The following is a 19,396-nucleotide window of genomic DNA, read 5'->3' as shown; positions in this document are numbered from 1 at the left end:
GTAAATACTTGCCATTTCAACACTAGCATTAATCTGACCTTTTAAGTCCTAACTTGGTGCTACACAGACTAGCTTTGTGGGTGTGATAATATTGACCTTAGCACTCCCTAAATGGCATTCACAATGAAGACAGTGACATTGTAAAATTGAGCTAACTGCCTTAAAATCAACGTTATGATGTAGTGTAGACATGGCCTCAAAAGTTAGGAATAGCCAGTGTTCAGGGGGCATATGTGTTCACGCATTATAATGAAGTCTTTAATTATGTGACCACATACTAATTTTTCCCCAGAAAACTTGTCTCTTTCAGTGCACAGGTAGATCTCCCTTCTCCCACCTCTCAGACCTTCCCCCTTCAAGCTTACTGTCCCAGACTCCTTGCCTAGCCAGTCACAGGCTCCCTCACCACAGGTCCAAGTTCTAATTGCTCTCCTTTGTTCCCACACCAGCTTCTAGTCCCAATTTCCAACCCTTCTTGCATATTTCTTCTCTCCGGGTATCCCCCATTCCCAGGGGTCGGCAACCAAAATAGCAAGATGAGACATTTTTTCCAATTTGGTAAAAAACTCAATAATTCAAGAGCCTTAATGCATGTGAATGTGAGATGGGCCTTAACAAAGAACGTCAAACCATACTTCTAGTAATCCCTATTTTAAGAACAATGATTTGTAATGTGATACATGTTTACTAAAACACACTCACAAGCTTTTTACATATTCTATTTCCTCACACTTTACATATGTGTTTGTATCACTGTCTTCCTGATCTTCAGTCTCAAACCTTCTCTCTCACTAGAGGATGTTAGGGGGAGTTATCTAGCATTTCGAGATCATTTATTGTTTGCTATTTAGGTATGAGTTGTTCATTTTTGGGCTTTTAGACATTCACCATTTATCAAAAATAATCAGGAGGTTTTGTTTCGTTTTGTGTGTTAAAACTTGGCAAAAAAATTCCTCTGAGTTAGATACCTGGCACTGAAAGTTAAAAGTAAAAATATGAAAACTACAGGTTGAGCCAGTAGCACACAATCAGCCAGACCTATTTACAAAAACGAACTTAATGAATCAAACTATAATTCACAGATTAAATCACCATGCACAGCAATCATGATTAATAAATAAGATACATTGTAGATAGGTAGCCATGTTAGTCTGTATCTTCACAAAACAAAACAAAAAACAGTTATGTAGCACCTTAAAGACTCACAAAATAATATATTAGGTGATGAGGTTTTGTAGGACAGACCCACTTCCTCAGATCTAGACATAGTACTGAAAATGGTGAAAATTTTCAGCACTATTTCCATATCGGAAAAAGTGGGTCTGCCCCATGAAAGCTCATCACTTATTAAATTATTTTGTTAGTCTTTAAAGTGCTAGCAAAGATAAGGCTACTCTAGGATATTAATAAAGATAACTGAAGGAAACTGAATTAGTAGAGAAAAATAGTAAATAAATGTTTAGCAGAGAGGTAAATAAAGACCAGGATATTTAATAGGGTCATATTTTGCGTAGCATGTAAGATTAAGGAAAAAATATTTGTGTCATTAGTTATTTGTGAGAAGTAATTTGATTCTGGAGAAGGATAAGCAGATTAGAAAAGAGCAGGTATGTTCCTAATATATATAATAAATGTTCTAGGAAAAAGACTGGAAATTATAGACATAAATCCAACATCCCTGATAAAGTATGCAAGATGCCCTTAATGCCCGTTGCCTATAACTAGAGTTGCGGGAGCTCAGCACCTCACAGAAACCAGGCTGAAGCAAAAAAAAATGGGTCTGAGATATTTATAGATAGCTATAAAGTTACAATAATGTAAGTAGAATTTAATAGTTGTGAGTCATGGCCATGAGAAGGGCAAATCGTGTCAGAAAAATCTGATTACATTTTAAAATGAAATAACTCGTGGTTTAGGGAAACCAATGGATCTGATATATCTGAATTTTCAGAAAGCCTTAGATAAAATTTGAAATGATGGATCATTTAAAAGCCCTTAAGCACAGGTTTGATCATTAATTATTCAAATGGGTGTCACTGCTAACGATGGATTTATGGTACAATGTTCAGCTCTGAAAATCAAGTTTTTTTGATGTGAGGAGTGTTCAGGTCTGCACTTATCTCCAGTCCTTGACCTGCAATATTTTGCACATAGTCAGATATCTGTACCCTATGTAGAAGCTCATTAGCTTCAGTTGTGTGCCACGTGAGTGCATGAATCTGCCCAGAGAGAATCATCCACAGGCTCAAGATTCAGTTAGTATGTAGAAAGAGGAGAATTAGAGTTAAAGGTGAAAATACAGCTGATGAGGAGCAGAGGCCCACTGAGCCCTAGATTAACAATGGCAATCTTTAATATTTTATTCAGTGATTCAGACAAAGCTGTAATAGGCCAGATCATTAAATTTTCACTATACTAAAACTGGGGGGGGAGTAGTTCAGGCTCAGAGGGATGTAGCTATTTTACAGGGTAATCTTGACAGATTAGGGAAATGGGCTCAGAGGTGAAATAGGAAATTATATGAGTATTAATTTGATTTAATGAAAAGTGATGCACTGGAGTAGAAATAATGCTCTAGACACATACAGTCAAGACATCCATAGTTTAAATTACTCTGAATTAGTTAATATGCAAGAGGAAAAATAAATGAGTGTCTTGATATTATTTTGAATACTTATAGTGGGGAGCGGCAATAAGGTATAGTCATTGTTCCAAAGATGTTATAGTCAAGCGAAGAGACACGCTGAACAGCTCAGACACATGTGGTACCATTTAATATGGTTAGAACTAATGTTGGAATCTTGTAAGTTGGGAAATATGAACCAGGTGTTCTAAATCTAGCCCAACCTCTCCATTCAGGTGTCCAACGGCTGAAATAAAAAAACAAAGATATTCTAATTTGTGAGCTAAATTCATCCATGGACCATATTATAATTCTAAAAAAGAAGTGCACACAAGAAATAAAAACAGTTTTACTAGGAAAAAACTAACAAGGTCCTATGACTAATGTATCTAGCTGCTTAGCAACTAGACGTATGTGTCTACTAATGTGACAGCAATAAGCCAATGAATCAATGCATCATCCGGCAATGACTTGAAGAAGATCAAAGAAGCAAATACTTTGACAGAAAGAAGCTGCTGTTGAGGTTCTTAAGAGCATAAAAAAATAAACTAACTGTCAGCAATCATGTTCAACTCATTGCTAGCTGTATGAGAAAATAATCGCAATATGTCACCAAAGAGATATTTATACAAAGTTTGCTTCAGCTGTTTTTAACAGCAATTAATACAAAACAACAAGTTGTTATACTTTTTACATTCATTATTTTTAGGTGCAAAAACAATGTTTTAAAAAAAATTAAGAAACTAGTACTTAAAAATTAACTACATCCTGAGAGAGCTGTGAAAACTAGAACACAGTGCATGATCAGCTAGTATTGAGACGCCTGGGGAACCTAGTCACTGGCATCATATTCCAAATACTGCAGACAAATTGGGAAAAGAAAAGAAGTGAATCTGAGTTTTTAGCACATTCCCTGTGGCTGGGTCCCAGGTGGCTGGGTAGCCTAGTGACTAGATCACCAAGTAGGAAGGCCAAAAGTGGGGAGTGGGCCCCCTGTGGTCCTGGTCCAGGGACCCTGAACCACTCCCTTACTACTCCTTAAGTTTGGAGAGTGGTCCCAATAGTCTAAATTCCCCCTTAGTGGGGGTCTCTCAGGAGTTTTCCCCCTTTTCCCAGAGGTGTAGGGTGAGGCCCTTGTGTGCTTCTGTGGCTTCTAAGCAGGCAATCTGTGGTTCCTCCAGCAACTGCCACCTGTCTCCCTGCAAGGCAGCCCCAAACAGGCTCCTTCCTTTTATCCTGCCTCCAGGCCTAGCATTGCAAGTAAAGTGGAGTGGAGCTAGCTGGGCTCAGAGGCTCTCTTTAACCCTTCGGATGCGAGATCCTTCCTTCTCCACTTCCTCGCGCACCCCCTCCGTGCTGTATCAAATCTCTATATATCTGTGCAGATAATACATTACAATAAATTTAAAACATAAACCAAATCAGAAGATGTAAAACCAGCAGACTGCATCTAGAAGAATTAAACCCAATAAATAAAACCCACACCCAGTGATGTCAAATGAGAAGTTTCAAAATAACAAGCTTTGAGATATCATCTAGTTAAGAGAGATTTGTTGCTCAAAAAAGGCTCATTACTTTTAAACTTATCACTCAATAGATTACACAACATTTATAAATGAAGAGTATGCTGGATATTTGCATGCAAAAATCATTGTAAATATCCCACTTTGCTTCAGAATATATGCAATGTCTCTCTCTTAGGCATTAGTGCAACAACAAAATTTTCAGATAGAATAGATTTTACCCAGCTCTGTTATGCTCCTAAAAAAACCAACACATTAATTTACCAACCTACTGGATATGGATGTATAAATTTGTTGCCATTAAAAAGCCCCTATTTGTCAATATATACCGATGCTATTTGCTATTCCATGTGCATGAAAATGGGTGGTATTTTCCCAATCACCATACAGTAACTGTTGACAACTGCTAACTTTTTAATAGTGACTATTGTAAGAACTGTCTCCATTTATATCACAAGAGTTCAGGAGCCTACCCCACACATGTAAAAATAATGAGAGAAGCTCCACGGTCATGAGACTGTCTTAACAAAAATGAGATTTTGAACAGTGGCTTGGGCCCCTTTTTTTTTCCCTTGCCTTCTGGTTTCTGTTGTATCAAAGGGTCACATTTGCAAGCTTTTCTCTGCAACTATAGGGCTAGAAACTTAACTTTATTTAAATGAAAACAGACATTCTCATGTAAAAACATAATTCTAGGGGACAAAGCCAAATAGCTAAGACTTACGATAACCCAGGAGAGCTAACATAATTTCAAGCAAATGTATGATTTTTCTGTAAATTGATGTGAAATGTGTAGGCTTTGGCAGTTTTTGGTGAGATATCAGGAGAAACTTGGTTCTGTTGGTTGAGATTCATTTTCAAATGTTGAGCCCAAAAACCGCAGCTTCGTAAGTTAACTTTTCTCTTCTTCTGCCCCCACTTCTGGCTGTTGCTAATTGCTACTCATTTTTTTCTTTATAACTCGGCACCTTTGCTATCTAAGTTCAGTGAACTTCTTCAGTTGGTAACTAGACTTGTTCCCCTGAAAAGCACCTACTAATGGACAAAAGTTTCTCCTAGACCCACGTCTCCTACATACAGCTTCATGACTGCCCTTCAGGATATGGTGCTCAGGTCCAAACACAAAGTGGATGGAGATCCTATGAAGGAGGATATCAGATTTAATTTTTGTTTGGTTTTACATCAGGTGAGAATGAAATTTTGAAGTTATCAGTCCGATTCATCAATTATTTTAGCCTTCCCATCTGATATACAAATATCCCTCAGTAACACTGCTTCTGGCACAAACAAGGATAATAAAATTTAAGAAACAGCTGTCCTTCTTCCTCCAACACATCTTTATTTCAAAAAGTGTGTCAGCTAAGGCTAGAAGTGGCCTTCAATCAAAGCCCAAGAATATGCACACACCATGGAACTTTGAAGGGTTAACAATCTAAATCCAGACACTAACTTCATATTGTCCCATATATCAGTAATGGGCTGAACAAAAAAAAAACTCTACCTATGGCTCTTGTATAAGGGTTTCAAAGTCCTATATGAATTGTGTAGTTTGGGACTTCTTTTGTTAACACTGTATTTTCATCTTCTGTAGCCGTGTATCGATACATGCAGAGACATATACATACGCAAACACATATTATTGTCCATTTGATCAAATTTTATCAGTCAGAAGAATTTATTGGCTTTTTTTCCCTTGGGATTTTTATTTTACTTAGTGTTTACTTTATGATCGGGAAAAGGATAAATATTTCAAAGGGATATTCTTCAAAGCTCCAATAGATGTCAGTATCAAAATAGAAAAGAGAGTGAGTTGTGTAATGCTGTCAAAGAGAAAAGCAGTGGGAAAAGACTGGTTTGCAGGCATGCTTCAGATTCCAACAAGACAAAACAATTTAATGAGCTATAGGTCAAAATAAAGAGCAAACACCAAATGCAACACTATCTCATTGCTTAAAACCCTACTGTAAGAGCAGGAACTACCAATACTTAGGATGAAATGCCACTTTAAGAACAGACCCTATAAATGTTCTACAATCAATTTCCCTCTAAACTCTCCATCTCTTTGCCACTTTAATTTGATTTTAAATTCTGTTCCTTTAGCTCATTTTTTCAGATTTGTGCACCATTGCATCAGCTTTCCATTGCAGAGAAAAGTAGCATTTTGTTTGTTTTGTTGTTTTTAAGGGTCCTTTATGGTTCTCTGCATTTTATGAGATTATTCAAGTGCCATATTAATCAACACACAACAGAGACATCTGAAATAGGCAGGCTGAGGCAAAGATGGCAAATAAAGTCAGGTCAGAGTCGTTTACAAAAGTGATCAAAGGTTATACTGTTCCAGATTGAAAACAGAGTAAGCCAATACTCTCCCTTTAGGCCAATTCACCTCACCCTCTCATTGGGAAACTTCATATTCTCTCTCCAAGAATCAAAATCACTTTCTGTTTCTCTCTCACCCATTATTTTTGTGTTTCCAAATGATCTGAGTGGGCTTCCAAATGATTATTTGGTGTTTCAATAATTTATTTATAGAGCCCTGTGTGGATATAATATATGTATCTGCATCCGCATCTGTATCTGCAGAAATGAGCCACAAATATCTGCATCCACAACTGGGGAGAAAGAAGACTCACTTCTGGGTGGACCAGCCATTCTTCTGGCTAGATCTCTACTGGGAAGTAAGGAATTATTGCACTTCTTGCCTGGAGTATCAGTGTGCTGGACCAAAGGGTAAACCCATGGCACCCTTCATCCCACTACCCATGATAGAGATTCTATTAGTCTAGGACTGATGAGGCCGCATCTGGAGTACTGTGCCCAGTGCTGGGCCCCCAATTATAGGAAAGATGTGGATACAGTGGAGAGAGTCCAGCAGAGGGCAACCAAAATAATTCGGGGGCTGGAGCATATGACTTATGATGAAAAGTTGAGGGAATTGGGTCTGTTTAGTCTGCAGAAGAGAAGACTGAGGGGGGACTTGATAACAGCCTTCAACTTACCGAAGGGAGGCTGCAAAGAGGCTGGAGAGAGGCTGTTCACAGTGGTTACAGATGGCAGAACATGGAACAATGGTCTCAAGTTGCAGTTGGAAAGGTCCAGGTTGAACATTAGGAAAAACATTTTCACTAGGAGGGTGGTGAAGCATTGGAATGGTCTACCCAGGGAAGTAGTGGAGTCTCCATCCCTGGAGGTGTTTAAGTCTCACCTAAACAAAGCCCTGGAGGGGCTGATCTGATGGGTTTGGTCCTGCCTAGAGCAGGGGGCTGGACTCAATGGCTTTTTTAGGTCTCCTCCAGCTCTATTGTTGTATGATTCTATGGAGTGACATAACTGCAAGGGTACTGCATCATCACCCTATCTTCAGTGGGACAGTGTGAACAGGCCCTGTGACACCATCCAAGATGGTAACTGGGGAGGGAAACCCAGGGGAGCCCCTTTTGCTGTGGTGCAGGCCAGCAAGCTGTAAGATTTTGGGATCTAAGCCAAGAATTGATTGAAATTATGTACATAAGTTATTTCAAGAACAATAATTGGGTTCCTGGGTGCTACAGGACAGCAGGGCCAGAATGGGGGAATGAGCTTCTTCTAGAATCCAAAAGGCAGACCATGAGACCAGCAAGAGACACAGCTACTTCTGGCAGGGGTGAGCTAGAATGTCCCCCAGCAGAGGGAGAGTTTATGGGACAGAAGTAAACTGAGTGTGGCTGGGGAGAGCATGGAGCTGCATCCAGGAAAAGACTTGAGGTAAAAGTGGCACAGAATGATTGGATCTGAGAAGAAAGTAATGCATCACATGTGGAATGGCCTATCCCAGTCACATTCTGGGAAACAAGTAGGATTGATAGGGGTGAGTGGCTGGTAACTTTCCCCCAGGGCAAGAGCTTCTGAAATAGGTGGGCAACAGATTTAGCAAAAGGGATCGGGGAACCTGCTGTCTTGGAGGAAAGGCCCAGAATTACTGGGCTAAATGCTGTACTCAGAGGTCTTTGTCTTTATTCATCATTTGCAGGCTAACATTCACTTGTTACAAAAGCTGGAGTCTTTCCTAAGAGGGAAGTCAAATTGGAGGACTGGTCCAAAAGAACTCTGATGAGGTTCAAAAAGGAGAAGTGCAAAGTCCAGCACTTAGGACTGGAAAAATCACATGCATTGCTATTGGTTGGAGACTAACTGGCTAAGCAGCAGCTCTGCAAAAAAGGACCCAGGAATTACCATAGATGAGGAGTAGGCTATGAGTCAACAGTGTGCCTTTGTTGCCAAGAAGGCTAATGGTGTAGTAGGCTGCAGTAGCGGGAGCATTGCCAGTAGGTCGAGGGAATGATTTTTCCTGTCTTTTCAGCACTGGTGAGTCCACATATGGAGTAATACATCCAGTTTTGGGCTGCCCACTACAGAAAGGGTGTGGAGAAATTGGAACAAGTTTAGCTGAAGGAATTTAAAATTATTAGGGGCCTGGGGCAAAAAACTTATGAGGAGAGGCTGAGGGAACAGCGCTCATTTAGTCTTCTGAAGAGAAGAATAATAGCAGCTATCAACTATGTGATAGGGAGATCCAAAGAGTATGGATCCAGGCTATTCTCAGTGGTGGCAAATGACAGAACAAGAAGCAATGGTATTATGTTGTGGTACAGCAAATCTAGTTTAAGTATTATGAAAAACTACTTTGCTAGGAGGGTGATGAAGCACTGGAATAGGTTACATAGGAAGGTAGTGGAATCTCCATCTTTAAAGGTTTTTAAGGCCAGGCTTGATAAAGATTGTGGAGCTTGGCCTGGATGACCTCGTGAAGTCTCCTCCCAACATTGTCTTCTATGATTCTATGAAGTCTGATGGTTGCAGCCCTGGTTATCCCACATAGGGTCAGGTTTGGGATGCAGGAGATAACTGAATGATGCAGTCCTCACACAAGGGTAGGAGTCATTAATACAGAGGAAGGAAGGGCAAGTCAGTAAATGTTAATTTCTGGGATAGAAAGTCAGAGGGCATCTGGGGGCTAACAGGAGGTTAAGTGGTCCATGTATGTTGGTTGGTAGTATAGTTATGCAAGGGTGTTGGAGGCAAATGGGAGTTCACTTTCCCACCAATACTAAAGGTAACACCTTGAGAGGCAACTACATTAAACATTATATCACTGCTCCACAGGGAAGCAAAGATACAAAGATGGGATGCCTTGAGTAAAGAAAAGACAAATCCAAAGGACCAAGGGTAGCTACAACCTGAGAAAATTGTGAAGCAGCCTTTTTAACCAATATGTGTGTTGTTTTGGCGCAAAACTCAGAAAGAAACCCCAAGTTATTGAAATATATGGTCACCCAAAATGCATATAACATATTTGGGGGCATGGCTCGTCTTAATATGGTGAACAGTTTAAACCGAGGGTTGCAACAATCTGTGGAATTCAGTGGGACATCTCACATAACATACTTTGACTGTGGTGGCTGACACTATGGGAACCAGTTGTTCGCATTGATGATGGCCAATTTATTACATGGCAAACCCAATGGAGACCCAGGCTGGGTCTACATGAGCCCCTTCCATTCAGAAGGGGCATGTTAATGAGCGGGTTCGAAAGATGCTAATGAGGAGCTGACACGAATATGCAGTGCCTCATTAGCATAATGGCAGCCACGGTGATTCAAAAGTGTGGCTTTCGACTTGCGTGCCGCCTGTGGAGACGGGGACCGTCTGAAAGGACCCCCCTGTTTTCAAAAGCCCCTTCTCTCTAACACCAGATAGGAAAAAGCAGCTTTTGAAAACTGGGGGTGTCCTTCTGGAAGGTCCCCATCTCCACGGACAGTGCAGGATTCGAAAGCCACACTTTCGAATCGCTGCAGCTGCCATTATACTAATGATGTGCTGCATATTCATGGCAGTGCATCATTAGCATCTTTCAAACCTGCTCATTAACATTCCCCTTCCGAAAGGAAGGGGCTCGTGTAGACACAGGGCCAATGTTTTGCTTAACACTTGCTGGGATTTATATAATGGTGGATGTTTTCAGAGCAGCTCAACATTTCAACATGCTTACAAGATGTGTTGGAGGTTAGCACACTGATACTTCAGCAACCATTCCTTCAGCTTACCACAGCTCACAGGAACACATGTGCATCAAAGTCTGAGAGATGAGTGGAGGAGGCAGTGGCAGAAATATTGGAAAAACCTTTGTCCCTGGTTAAGCTTAAAGTGTTATAGCACTTGGGCTTTCCCTTACAAGGCAGATGGGTTTACATAAGGATTTAGGTGTCCCAATATGGTCATATAGTAAACAGAAAATTGAAGTTAATGCAGGGGTGAGGCACATTGAAAGAAAGAGTGCACAGTGAATAAATGTTAACGAAAGTTGCAAGGCTATGTAGTCATTTACCTACAAATATCCTCTGGGGTTCTCCCCTGGACTTGGTTCCTAAGAAGACTTGATCTACCAGCTGTCATAGCTAGTTACTAGTTCAGTTACTGATATGATATACTTTAAAATTACATTCAGTGCATTATTCCTAATTCAGTGATGTTGTGTGCAAAGTTAGGGTCTAGAATGTGGGGCTAGTGCTGGCAAAATGTACATGAATTTTGCTTTTTTCATTTACTGGCAGAGTATCTTCTGACTTTAACTCTTTGTATTTCTGTTTTGAGGGTCACTTTTATTTTGATAACTCCCCTCCAACTGTACTGGATTTTTGCAGTGCTAACATGGTGGTGGCATGCATTACCAGGTGCCAGTGCCCATTTTCTGCTCAGTGTTTAAAAAACTCAACTCAATGCCTAACTAGGCCGTGATGTGGGAGTATGGTTTACAGCAAGTGCTTCACCTTTTGGATGGCTTCTTGTCTGCAGGTAGAACAGATTCTGAGGATTGTACCTGCCTGGTATTGTGCTGCATTCTAGGCCCTGGCTGGTAAGTTGGGGGCACCTTGGGTTGATGTAAAAAACAGAAAGGCTCTTTACAAAGCTGACCTCTTTGAGGACTGAGTTAAATATGCAGGTTGGTGTATCTAGAAAATATCCCAGTTAATTTCTAGAGTTGTTTATCAAGGCTGGAGAGAATAAGATGAGTGCTATAATCTACTAATGGGCATCTTTGCCTGCCCATAGTGGCATTTAGCATTGCCCATGATGGGCCTATGGTGGGCATTTATCATTAGACTGTCACTCCCACTTTGGGAACAGCCATTTTTCAGAGTTAATAAAGAGCTGGAGGAGAATGTGGGTGTTTGGGAACAGATTCTGAATCAATTTAGTGGAGTTTCTTTTTGGATAAGTGAATGGATGATAGAGGCAGATATACATGTTAATTCAAATGCATTAGAAGGAATATATTTTGAAGAATTTTACCAAGACTGCAGGTGTTCCCAGAAAGGGCCCTCAGGTTGGATAGAACATTATTGGAATTCTTTTCCATTTTGGTAGTAATAACTCTTTGGGGACTAGATTGTCAAAACAAAAAGTGGGTTTTTGGAGTGACAACATGGTGGTGTTATGCATTACCAGTCCTTCAAATAATTTATGAGGTTGATAAAAAACATTCGTATTATATCATTTCAATCTTAACATATCTTCAGGATTGAAAATGGTGTAGCTGATGCTTTGTCTCATTTTCAGGTGGACAAACTTTGAGTCCTGGCACTGGGACCAACATGGAACAGGGATGGATCTCTGGAGCCAGGGTGTACGAATGGCTCATAGGGCAGTACAGTGCTCAGAAACACCACACATGTATGGCTTATGACACGTTTTTGTGCAATTTCAGATAAGGAAGTATCTGTTCATGATATCAGCTATTCTGGTGACTAGACACTGCAATACATGTTATCTCTAGAACTTACGGGCTGCATCTGCCATCTCTGATCACCTATTGAGCTTGATCATTGCCAGAAGGATGAGTGGCTATTCAGATCCTTGTAGCAGGTTCTTAGTCACTACACTTTTAGTAGGGTGACCTTGGGGATCTACACCATTCCACCACTGTCCACATGCTTAGGGTTTCAGTGTCAACGTCTCGACCAAATATACAGGAGCAGACTGGAGTTAACTATTCAAGGCTGCATTCCAGGAATCATATTTTTAAGCTTTACGAATCTGAATCTAGAACTAAAACCTGATATCTCAGGAAAGACATTGGGGTGGAGGGATTTACAAAGAGAGGAGCAATCAGTCTTCTTAACCCTGAATGAGCTGGAAAGCCAAGTGGGAGAGTAAAGTCAGTCTATAAAGCTAGAGAAGGGAGGCAGCGCAAACATTGCCCAGTAAGGTTATTACAGACTTACAATTCAGGGATAAGACCCATTGGTGAGGGTCCTTCTTTGTTCCATCACTATGCATATATTAAGTTATTACACTCATCATACTCATTTTTATGGTTCTCAGAAAGGGACTTACAGAAAGCTGCGCAGACTGGCAAAAGAATTTGGTTCCCACACATTCCAGACAGGGGCTACAAATGCTGTCAATAAACTGGGGCTAGTGGACACAGCAATTCAAGCAATTGGCTCCTGGCATTCAGTTGCATCCAGAATACAAGTGAATCCTCAGTAGATCATCGGAGAACATTTTCTTGTGGGGTTTCCACTGTCAGGATCTTGCAAAGAGGCCAAGTAAATGAAGGTGTGGATCAGCAGGCAATGTAGTGTATACTGGGCACACAAGTGGTCTTAGAGTCATAGGAGAAGTCATAGCTGGGATTAGGCAGTAAGGGAATCATGAGCTGCCACAGATGGAGGGATTGCTAGCAGACAGTAGATGCAAATGTTGTTTTCCTCAGTGAAAAAGAAAGGAATCAATGACTATATGGGACCCCGGGGTGGGGATGAAGGAGGAAGCCTAACATTATTACTGGTGTCTCCTTCTGGTGGATGTCCAATGCAGACATGGAAGGATACAAATAGACTGGAAAAGAAAGTAAATGGCAACCTCTCTCATGGGAGCCAAGAAAGGGGTGCTTGGGGTTCCTTCATCTGGAACAGCAGAAAGTTGCCCCCTTTTCCTTTTCTAGCCCCTTTTCCCCCTCTCATGAGGGGAGGGCAGCAGAATCCCAACAGCAGGACAAATCAGATCTAGTTGGGGATTATGTGGAAATTATTAAGGAAAGGATGATGAGCTGCCATGTACAACTTAGTGATGGGTGCTCCTGAATATTCCAAGTGGGTAAAGTTGTGACCTAACTAGACCACATTTATAGCCTGCTGTCGTTCTCCATAATAGACTGCTGATATGCTCCTTCTGTCCTTCTTTAGCTGGAGCAGAAACTTCTTCCAAGATTGAACAGGACTCTCCAAACAGGGTAAGAAAGACTGCAATCTCTCAATTACAAATAGTGAGTACTTTTCAACAAGAACTAGCCTTATATATCTAGAATTAAGCTAATAAACTTAAGTCTAGTTCTTGGAAGCGGAACTAGAGATCGTACAACACTGTGATCAACATTTTGGGACAAAAGTGATGAGCTTTCTTTTTTATCAGCCTCCTAACTTCAAGCAAGGAGCTTCTCTCTTCTCTCCCCTCAATCATCTCTGACATATCATTGCCAGCAGAACTCTTATTTTTGAGAACTCTCTTTTGTGTTCAACCTGCGGAAGAAAAACAGGCATCCTGTCCATGAGTGAAGGACAATATCACATAAACAGGTTGCTTGGGAGACTTCCGCCAATTGCACAGTACAGCAGCTCTCAAATGGTGGGCTGGGACTTCAAAGTGGGTTGCAACCTTATTTTAATAGGATTACCAGGGCTGATGTTAGACTGACTGGGGCCTAGGGCTGAAGCCTGAGCCCCAATATGCAGGAAAGAAGCCAAAACCTCAGGGCTCAGGTTACAGGCTCCATGTCTCGGGCTGCAGCCCTTGGGCTTTGTCATCCTTCCCACCCAGCAGGTGAGGCATGAGCTTTGGCTTTGCTCCCTCCTCCAAAACCATGGAGCTCAGGCAGGCTTAGGCTCCAGTTCCCCACTCCTGTATTAATTTTTGTTGCTGGAAGGGGGTTGTGATGAAACAAAGCTTGGAAATGCTTGGCATGGTATTTGCTATGCACAAAGCATCTGTTTCTTGTTGACAGCTGTACTAGGCCCTCAGTTGAGCTCCTGCATGGAGGCCCCATATCCAGGAGGAGGATGCTGTGATCTGGCTGATGGTCACATGGTACTCCTGCATGGAGGCCCCATATCCAGGAGGAGGATGCTGTGATCTGGCTGATGGTCACATGGTAATCAAACTTACAATAGCATTAGAAACAGAGCATCAAAAACACTGTGCTTCTACTAACATGAACACTCGCTTGCTGCAACAATTAATAAGCAGTTCTACAGCACCTTAAAGACTAACAAATTTATTTATTAGCTAATGATCTGCCCACAAAAGCTCATTACCTAATAAATTGGTAAAAAGTCCACCAGCTCTGTGTTTCCATCCTTATGTTTGTACAGAGGTACAATGTTTAGCAATCACAGTTGTCACAACTATAAACAAGCCGAAAAGGAAACAGCTGATAGGACTTCAAGTTGCACATATAATATGCAACATACTTCTCTAACAAGAAGAAGTCCTGTGGCACCTTATAGACTAACATATATTTTGGAGCATAAGCTTTTGTGGGCAAAGACCCACTTCATCAGATGCATGTTTCTTTAGACAATCAGACAGCCTGGCAGGACACGACTTGAAAATGCATTTCCCTGCCTTAATGGGTCATTTTTTTCAAAATCAGAGGGATAAACAGCAAGAAGAAAGACTTGGTGCTATTAACTATAGCGTGCAGTTTGTCATCATCTAATAATAGAATTTTGATTACCACATGTATTATGCAGTGGCCAAAAATCTGTCTTGTGGAGGACAAATTTATAAATAATACTTGTGAGACCTTACAGAGATGTACCCATAGTGTACCTTCTGGTCCACAAATCAGGGTCTTGATGTAACTTATTTAGCAATGCACTATCAGGCATGCAGACACTGATGTTTTTGATGTTCTGAGATCATCTTCACAAAAAAGCAAATCCTAAGGCAGACTATTTAGCAGAGAATATCCTGTTGCTTACTGTGATCTCTATAGAGCTTCGTTTTTCCAGAAAACCTTCCAGGAAAAAAAAACCCACAAGGATAGTGATGTATATTTTTGGCAATTATGACTGAGTATGGGCTGTAGGATTGAATCTGGCATATTGTGTTACTCTTTTGACTATTTAGGCAAGAGTATAGTGGTCTACCTTTGCTATTACCACACAGTGATACCATTTTCAGAGTTTACTCCTATATATAGACTAAAAAACACCTTCAATAACTGTGGGGTTATAAATGGTAAAGATTACTATCTCAATGGCTGCTATATCATACAGCACATCTGACTTTACCTATTTACAAAATATGCTAAAATATAAAAATTCCACTCTGTTTTTGCTATTTCTGTATATCTGAAAACTCACCAAAAATAAATTTACAGCACTATTCTATTTCTCTTTCTATGAGACTACCTGGTAATGTTTGGAGCCCAGTACTTAGTAATACCCAAGTTTGCAGCGCTGGGCAAGGGCTCTGAGGCATTTGCTAGGTAGTGTTCATTCTCACAGTTATGATGGCCAGTACTGGAGGGGCCCCAGTATATGATCAGTAACACATTTACAAACCTAGGGAGTCTGGCAAGAGCATGGGGAATTTGCAAATTCACCAGCCCAACATCTCACTTCCTTGATTTGAGTAAAAGTGGAAAATCCATGTAATATATGAGAGAAGCCACTTCCTTGTTTTGCAGAATGTGCAGTGTATGTCCATTCACAAATGAAATACAGCCTGGTGTGTGGCGGAATGTGGCAAATTTTTAAACGTGTAGAGCAATATGAACATGATTCAGGTCAAGCTCTTTTTTTTAAAAAAAAAAACCTTCATAACATATCAAACGGAAATTGCATAGGCAATTTAAAAGACAGAACGTTCCTAACCCAGATTTGGAAAGAGCACTAGGGTTAAATAGCTCAGTGATTAGGAAAAAGCACCAGGGATCTTTAATGACTGCAAGTCTTACCTGATATGAGCAATTTGCTCAAGTGATATTCTTCTTCATTGCTTTCTTTTGCTAGTGCTATCTGTAGTTTGAAGTCTAGATGCTAATTGAAAAGGTAAACTGAAGTTTATGCTATTCACTTTTGTGCATTTCTCTGTCTACTCCCAGACCTAATTATGTAGTTGTCATCCTCCTACTCCTTTCCCTCAGACCATCCTCTCTCCCCTAATGCACTACTGGTGGTCTACTGTACACTATGCAGCTGTGGCTCCCACACTGCAAAAATCCCCTATCTTTTCACATGTCCAGATTCCAACTTTCAGTTGCCATGTGTGGAAATGAGGGGGAGAAGACTTGGAAATTCATTTTGTTTAGGCTGTGTAGAATGACAGCAGAAAAGGTCAGCAACTTTTAAGCCTATCAACTTTGCCCATGAAAATGCACAAAATGGTTTAGGTTTCCGGCTGCTTCTTAAAGAACTCATGACTCTTCATGGAAAATATTAACATCTGATATAAAGAGCTGCAGAGAGGAAGCCTTTTGCAGTGCACAAGAAGTTTTATTGGATCTACAAAATCCCTAACTAGATATGTATTTTTTGGCACCATATGCTGGCACTTTATCTATTTACTAATTATTTGCACAGATAGGAAGCCTCTTGCAATAAAAAGCTTTAAAAATCCACTACTTAGGAACAATTCTGCTTCTGTATGATAGATATTGTATTCGCTTCATTGTTCCTTATTATTGAGAACATATGAATGCAAATAATAAAATCATTGATTTTTATGACGCAGAATCTGGCTGCCCCTCAAGAAATGTGCAAAGGAAGGGTGGAGAAGGTCCAATTAAACTTCTGACCTGCCTTATTCACCTCAACAAAGGGGAGCCAGAATCCAGTTCTTGCTCTCTTGGAGTGAAATACACCCCTATGCACAAAGGCTCTGGGTCTTCACCAGTTTAGTACTCCGAATAAGTCTTGAGCAGGAAAAGTGGTCTCTCGACATCAGAACATGGGTGGATTTTTTTTTCTGAATGGCAAGATGTGAGGAAGGATTAGTTTGGTTAGTGGTCAACTGCTGCCTTGTTACTATGTTGAGTGGTGGATTAGAAGTGCCTGTTGTACTGTGGGTCCACTTCTCTTTTGCCACTCCAAAAACTGGTCCCAGTTTGAAAGTAACTTCTTATTCATTTACTGGGAATATTGCTAGAAACAGTAAATAATTGTCAAGACTTCCCAGTGTCCATTGATTAGATATCCATGGCCTGAATATACTTCCCCTTCTCTGTGCACCAATCTGTATTTTCGGCTCAGGTTAAGACCATAGAATCATAGAATGCTAGGACTGGAAGGGACCTTGAGAAGGCATCAAGTCCAGCCCCCTGCCCTCATGGCAGGACCAAGTACTGTGTAGACCATCCTTGACTGACATTTATCTAACCTGTTCTTAAATATCTCCAGAGATGGAGATTTCACAGCCTCCCTTGGCAATTTATTCCAGGTAAATGTGCTTTACTTAAAAGGAAATGTACAAAAAAGTCAACCTACCCCCCATGCCCACCACTTCAAAAATACTACTTCCATTTCTTCTACTTATAGCTTATCATCTTTCAGCACACCACTTTACAATGGAGGGAGTAAAAAAGGCACAAGCAAAGACACAGCAAACTTGTTTTCCAAAATTAAGAGCTTTAATAAACCCCTAAGCGCTGCTGCTCTGCATAACAGCCCCATCACAAGAAAACCATTTTCTTCCATTTTTTTGGTACAGTACAATCAGACGTAAAACAAGTTTGTGCTTTTAGAATGAATAGCTGTAATGAATCCATGGCCACATAAATACAGATTCCAGTCAAGACTGGAAAAAGAACCCAGCACCCTGAAAACTAAAACCATAAGATAGAACAAAAGTTACTTTATTATCTCCAAAGAAGGCTCTTATCCTTCATGCATGGCATATGGCACAGAGACATGATCACACGTGATATGGAACCAGACTCTTTTAAAATAGTTTTTTCCATTTGTGGCAAACATTTTTGGAATTGCATTTTATGTGCTAATAGAGTCTCACATTCAAGTACTGTGGAAAAATCTAAGTTCTTTGAAAGGCTCCTTAATTTTCTTCTTCCTTTAATCAGACACTATTACTACCGGTTTGCCTTCCATCACTAAACTAATTCAGCACATTTGAATGTAGAATGTGCAGTATGCCCTGAGGTATAGAGAAAACAGCAGGGACAGGAAAGGGAGAAAGACAGGATGAATAGGGAAAGGGACAGAGCTAAAATACTGAGGTGGAAATAGAGCAGGAATCATAAGAAGAAATCAGGCAGACACAAGTATGAAACATATGCAAACACAGCAAGTAGCTTACTCTGTGTTTTGAATATTGGACGTATAAGAGTATACAAAGACTTACAAGGCTGTGTCTACAAAAGCCCCTTCCTTTTGAAAGTGGAATGTTAATGAGCGGGTTCAAAAGATGCTAATGAGGCGCTGCAATAAATATGCAGCGCCTCATTAGCATATGGTGGCTGCAGCGATTCGAAAGTGCAGCTTTTCGAATTGTGCGCCGCCGGTGGAGACGGGACCTTCCGAAAGGACCCCCCCAGTTTTCGAAAGCCCTTCTTCCTAGCATCAGATAGGAAGAAGGGCTTTCAAAAACTTGGGGGGGGTCATTTCAGAAGGCCCCATCTCCAGGGGTGGTGCACAATTCGAAAAGCTGCACTTTCAAATCGCCGCGGTCGCCATTATGACAATGAGGAGCTGCATATTCATTGTAGCACCTCATTAGCATCTTTTGAACCCACTCATTAACATGTCCCTTTCGAAAGGAAGGGGCTCGTGTAGACACAGCCATGCACTATTATGAAAAGGAGGGTCTTTAGTGTTGCAGTAAGCTGATACATGTAACATATATACAAAGTATAACATCTATGGATATGAAACACATCTCCTCACATTCTTCTACACGTGAGACATCATAACAAGCAGAACAAGACCAATATATTTTATAGAAATACGTAAACTTATATATACTATACACTTACATGGATAGATAGAGCAATGTGAAGAAAAGAAGGAGTAGAGAAGGATGTTTATTAAAATAGCAAGAGGGAAGAAAAATGGAGAAATAATTTTATATATCATTTTTCAATGCCAAACCATAAACACAAGGACACTCAACAGATCATACTTAGTCAATGTTTCCACTTTTTTTTGCTGTTTTCCATAGGTGGGGCACAGATGACAGATGTCTGTGCCAAGCT

Source organism: Carettochelys insculpta, chromosome 2 (genome assembly GCF_033958435.1).
Source record: "Carettochelys insculpta isolate YL-2023 chromosome 2, ASM3395843v1, whole genome shotgun sequence".
NCBI classification, from domain to species: domain Eukaryota; kingdom Metazoa; phylum Chordata; order Testudines; family Carettochelyidae; genus Carettochelys; species Carettochelys insculpta.
The sequence above is the reverse complement of the archived record's forward strand: the minus strand, read 5'-3'. Positions refer to the sequence as shown.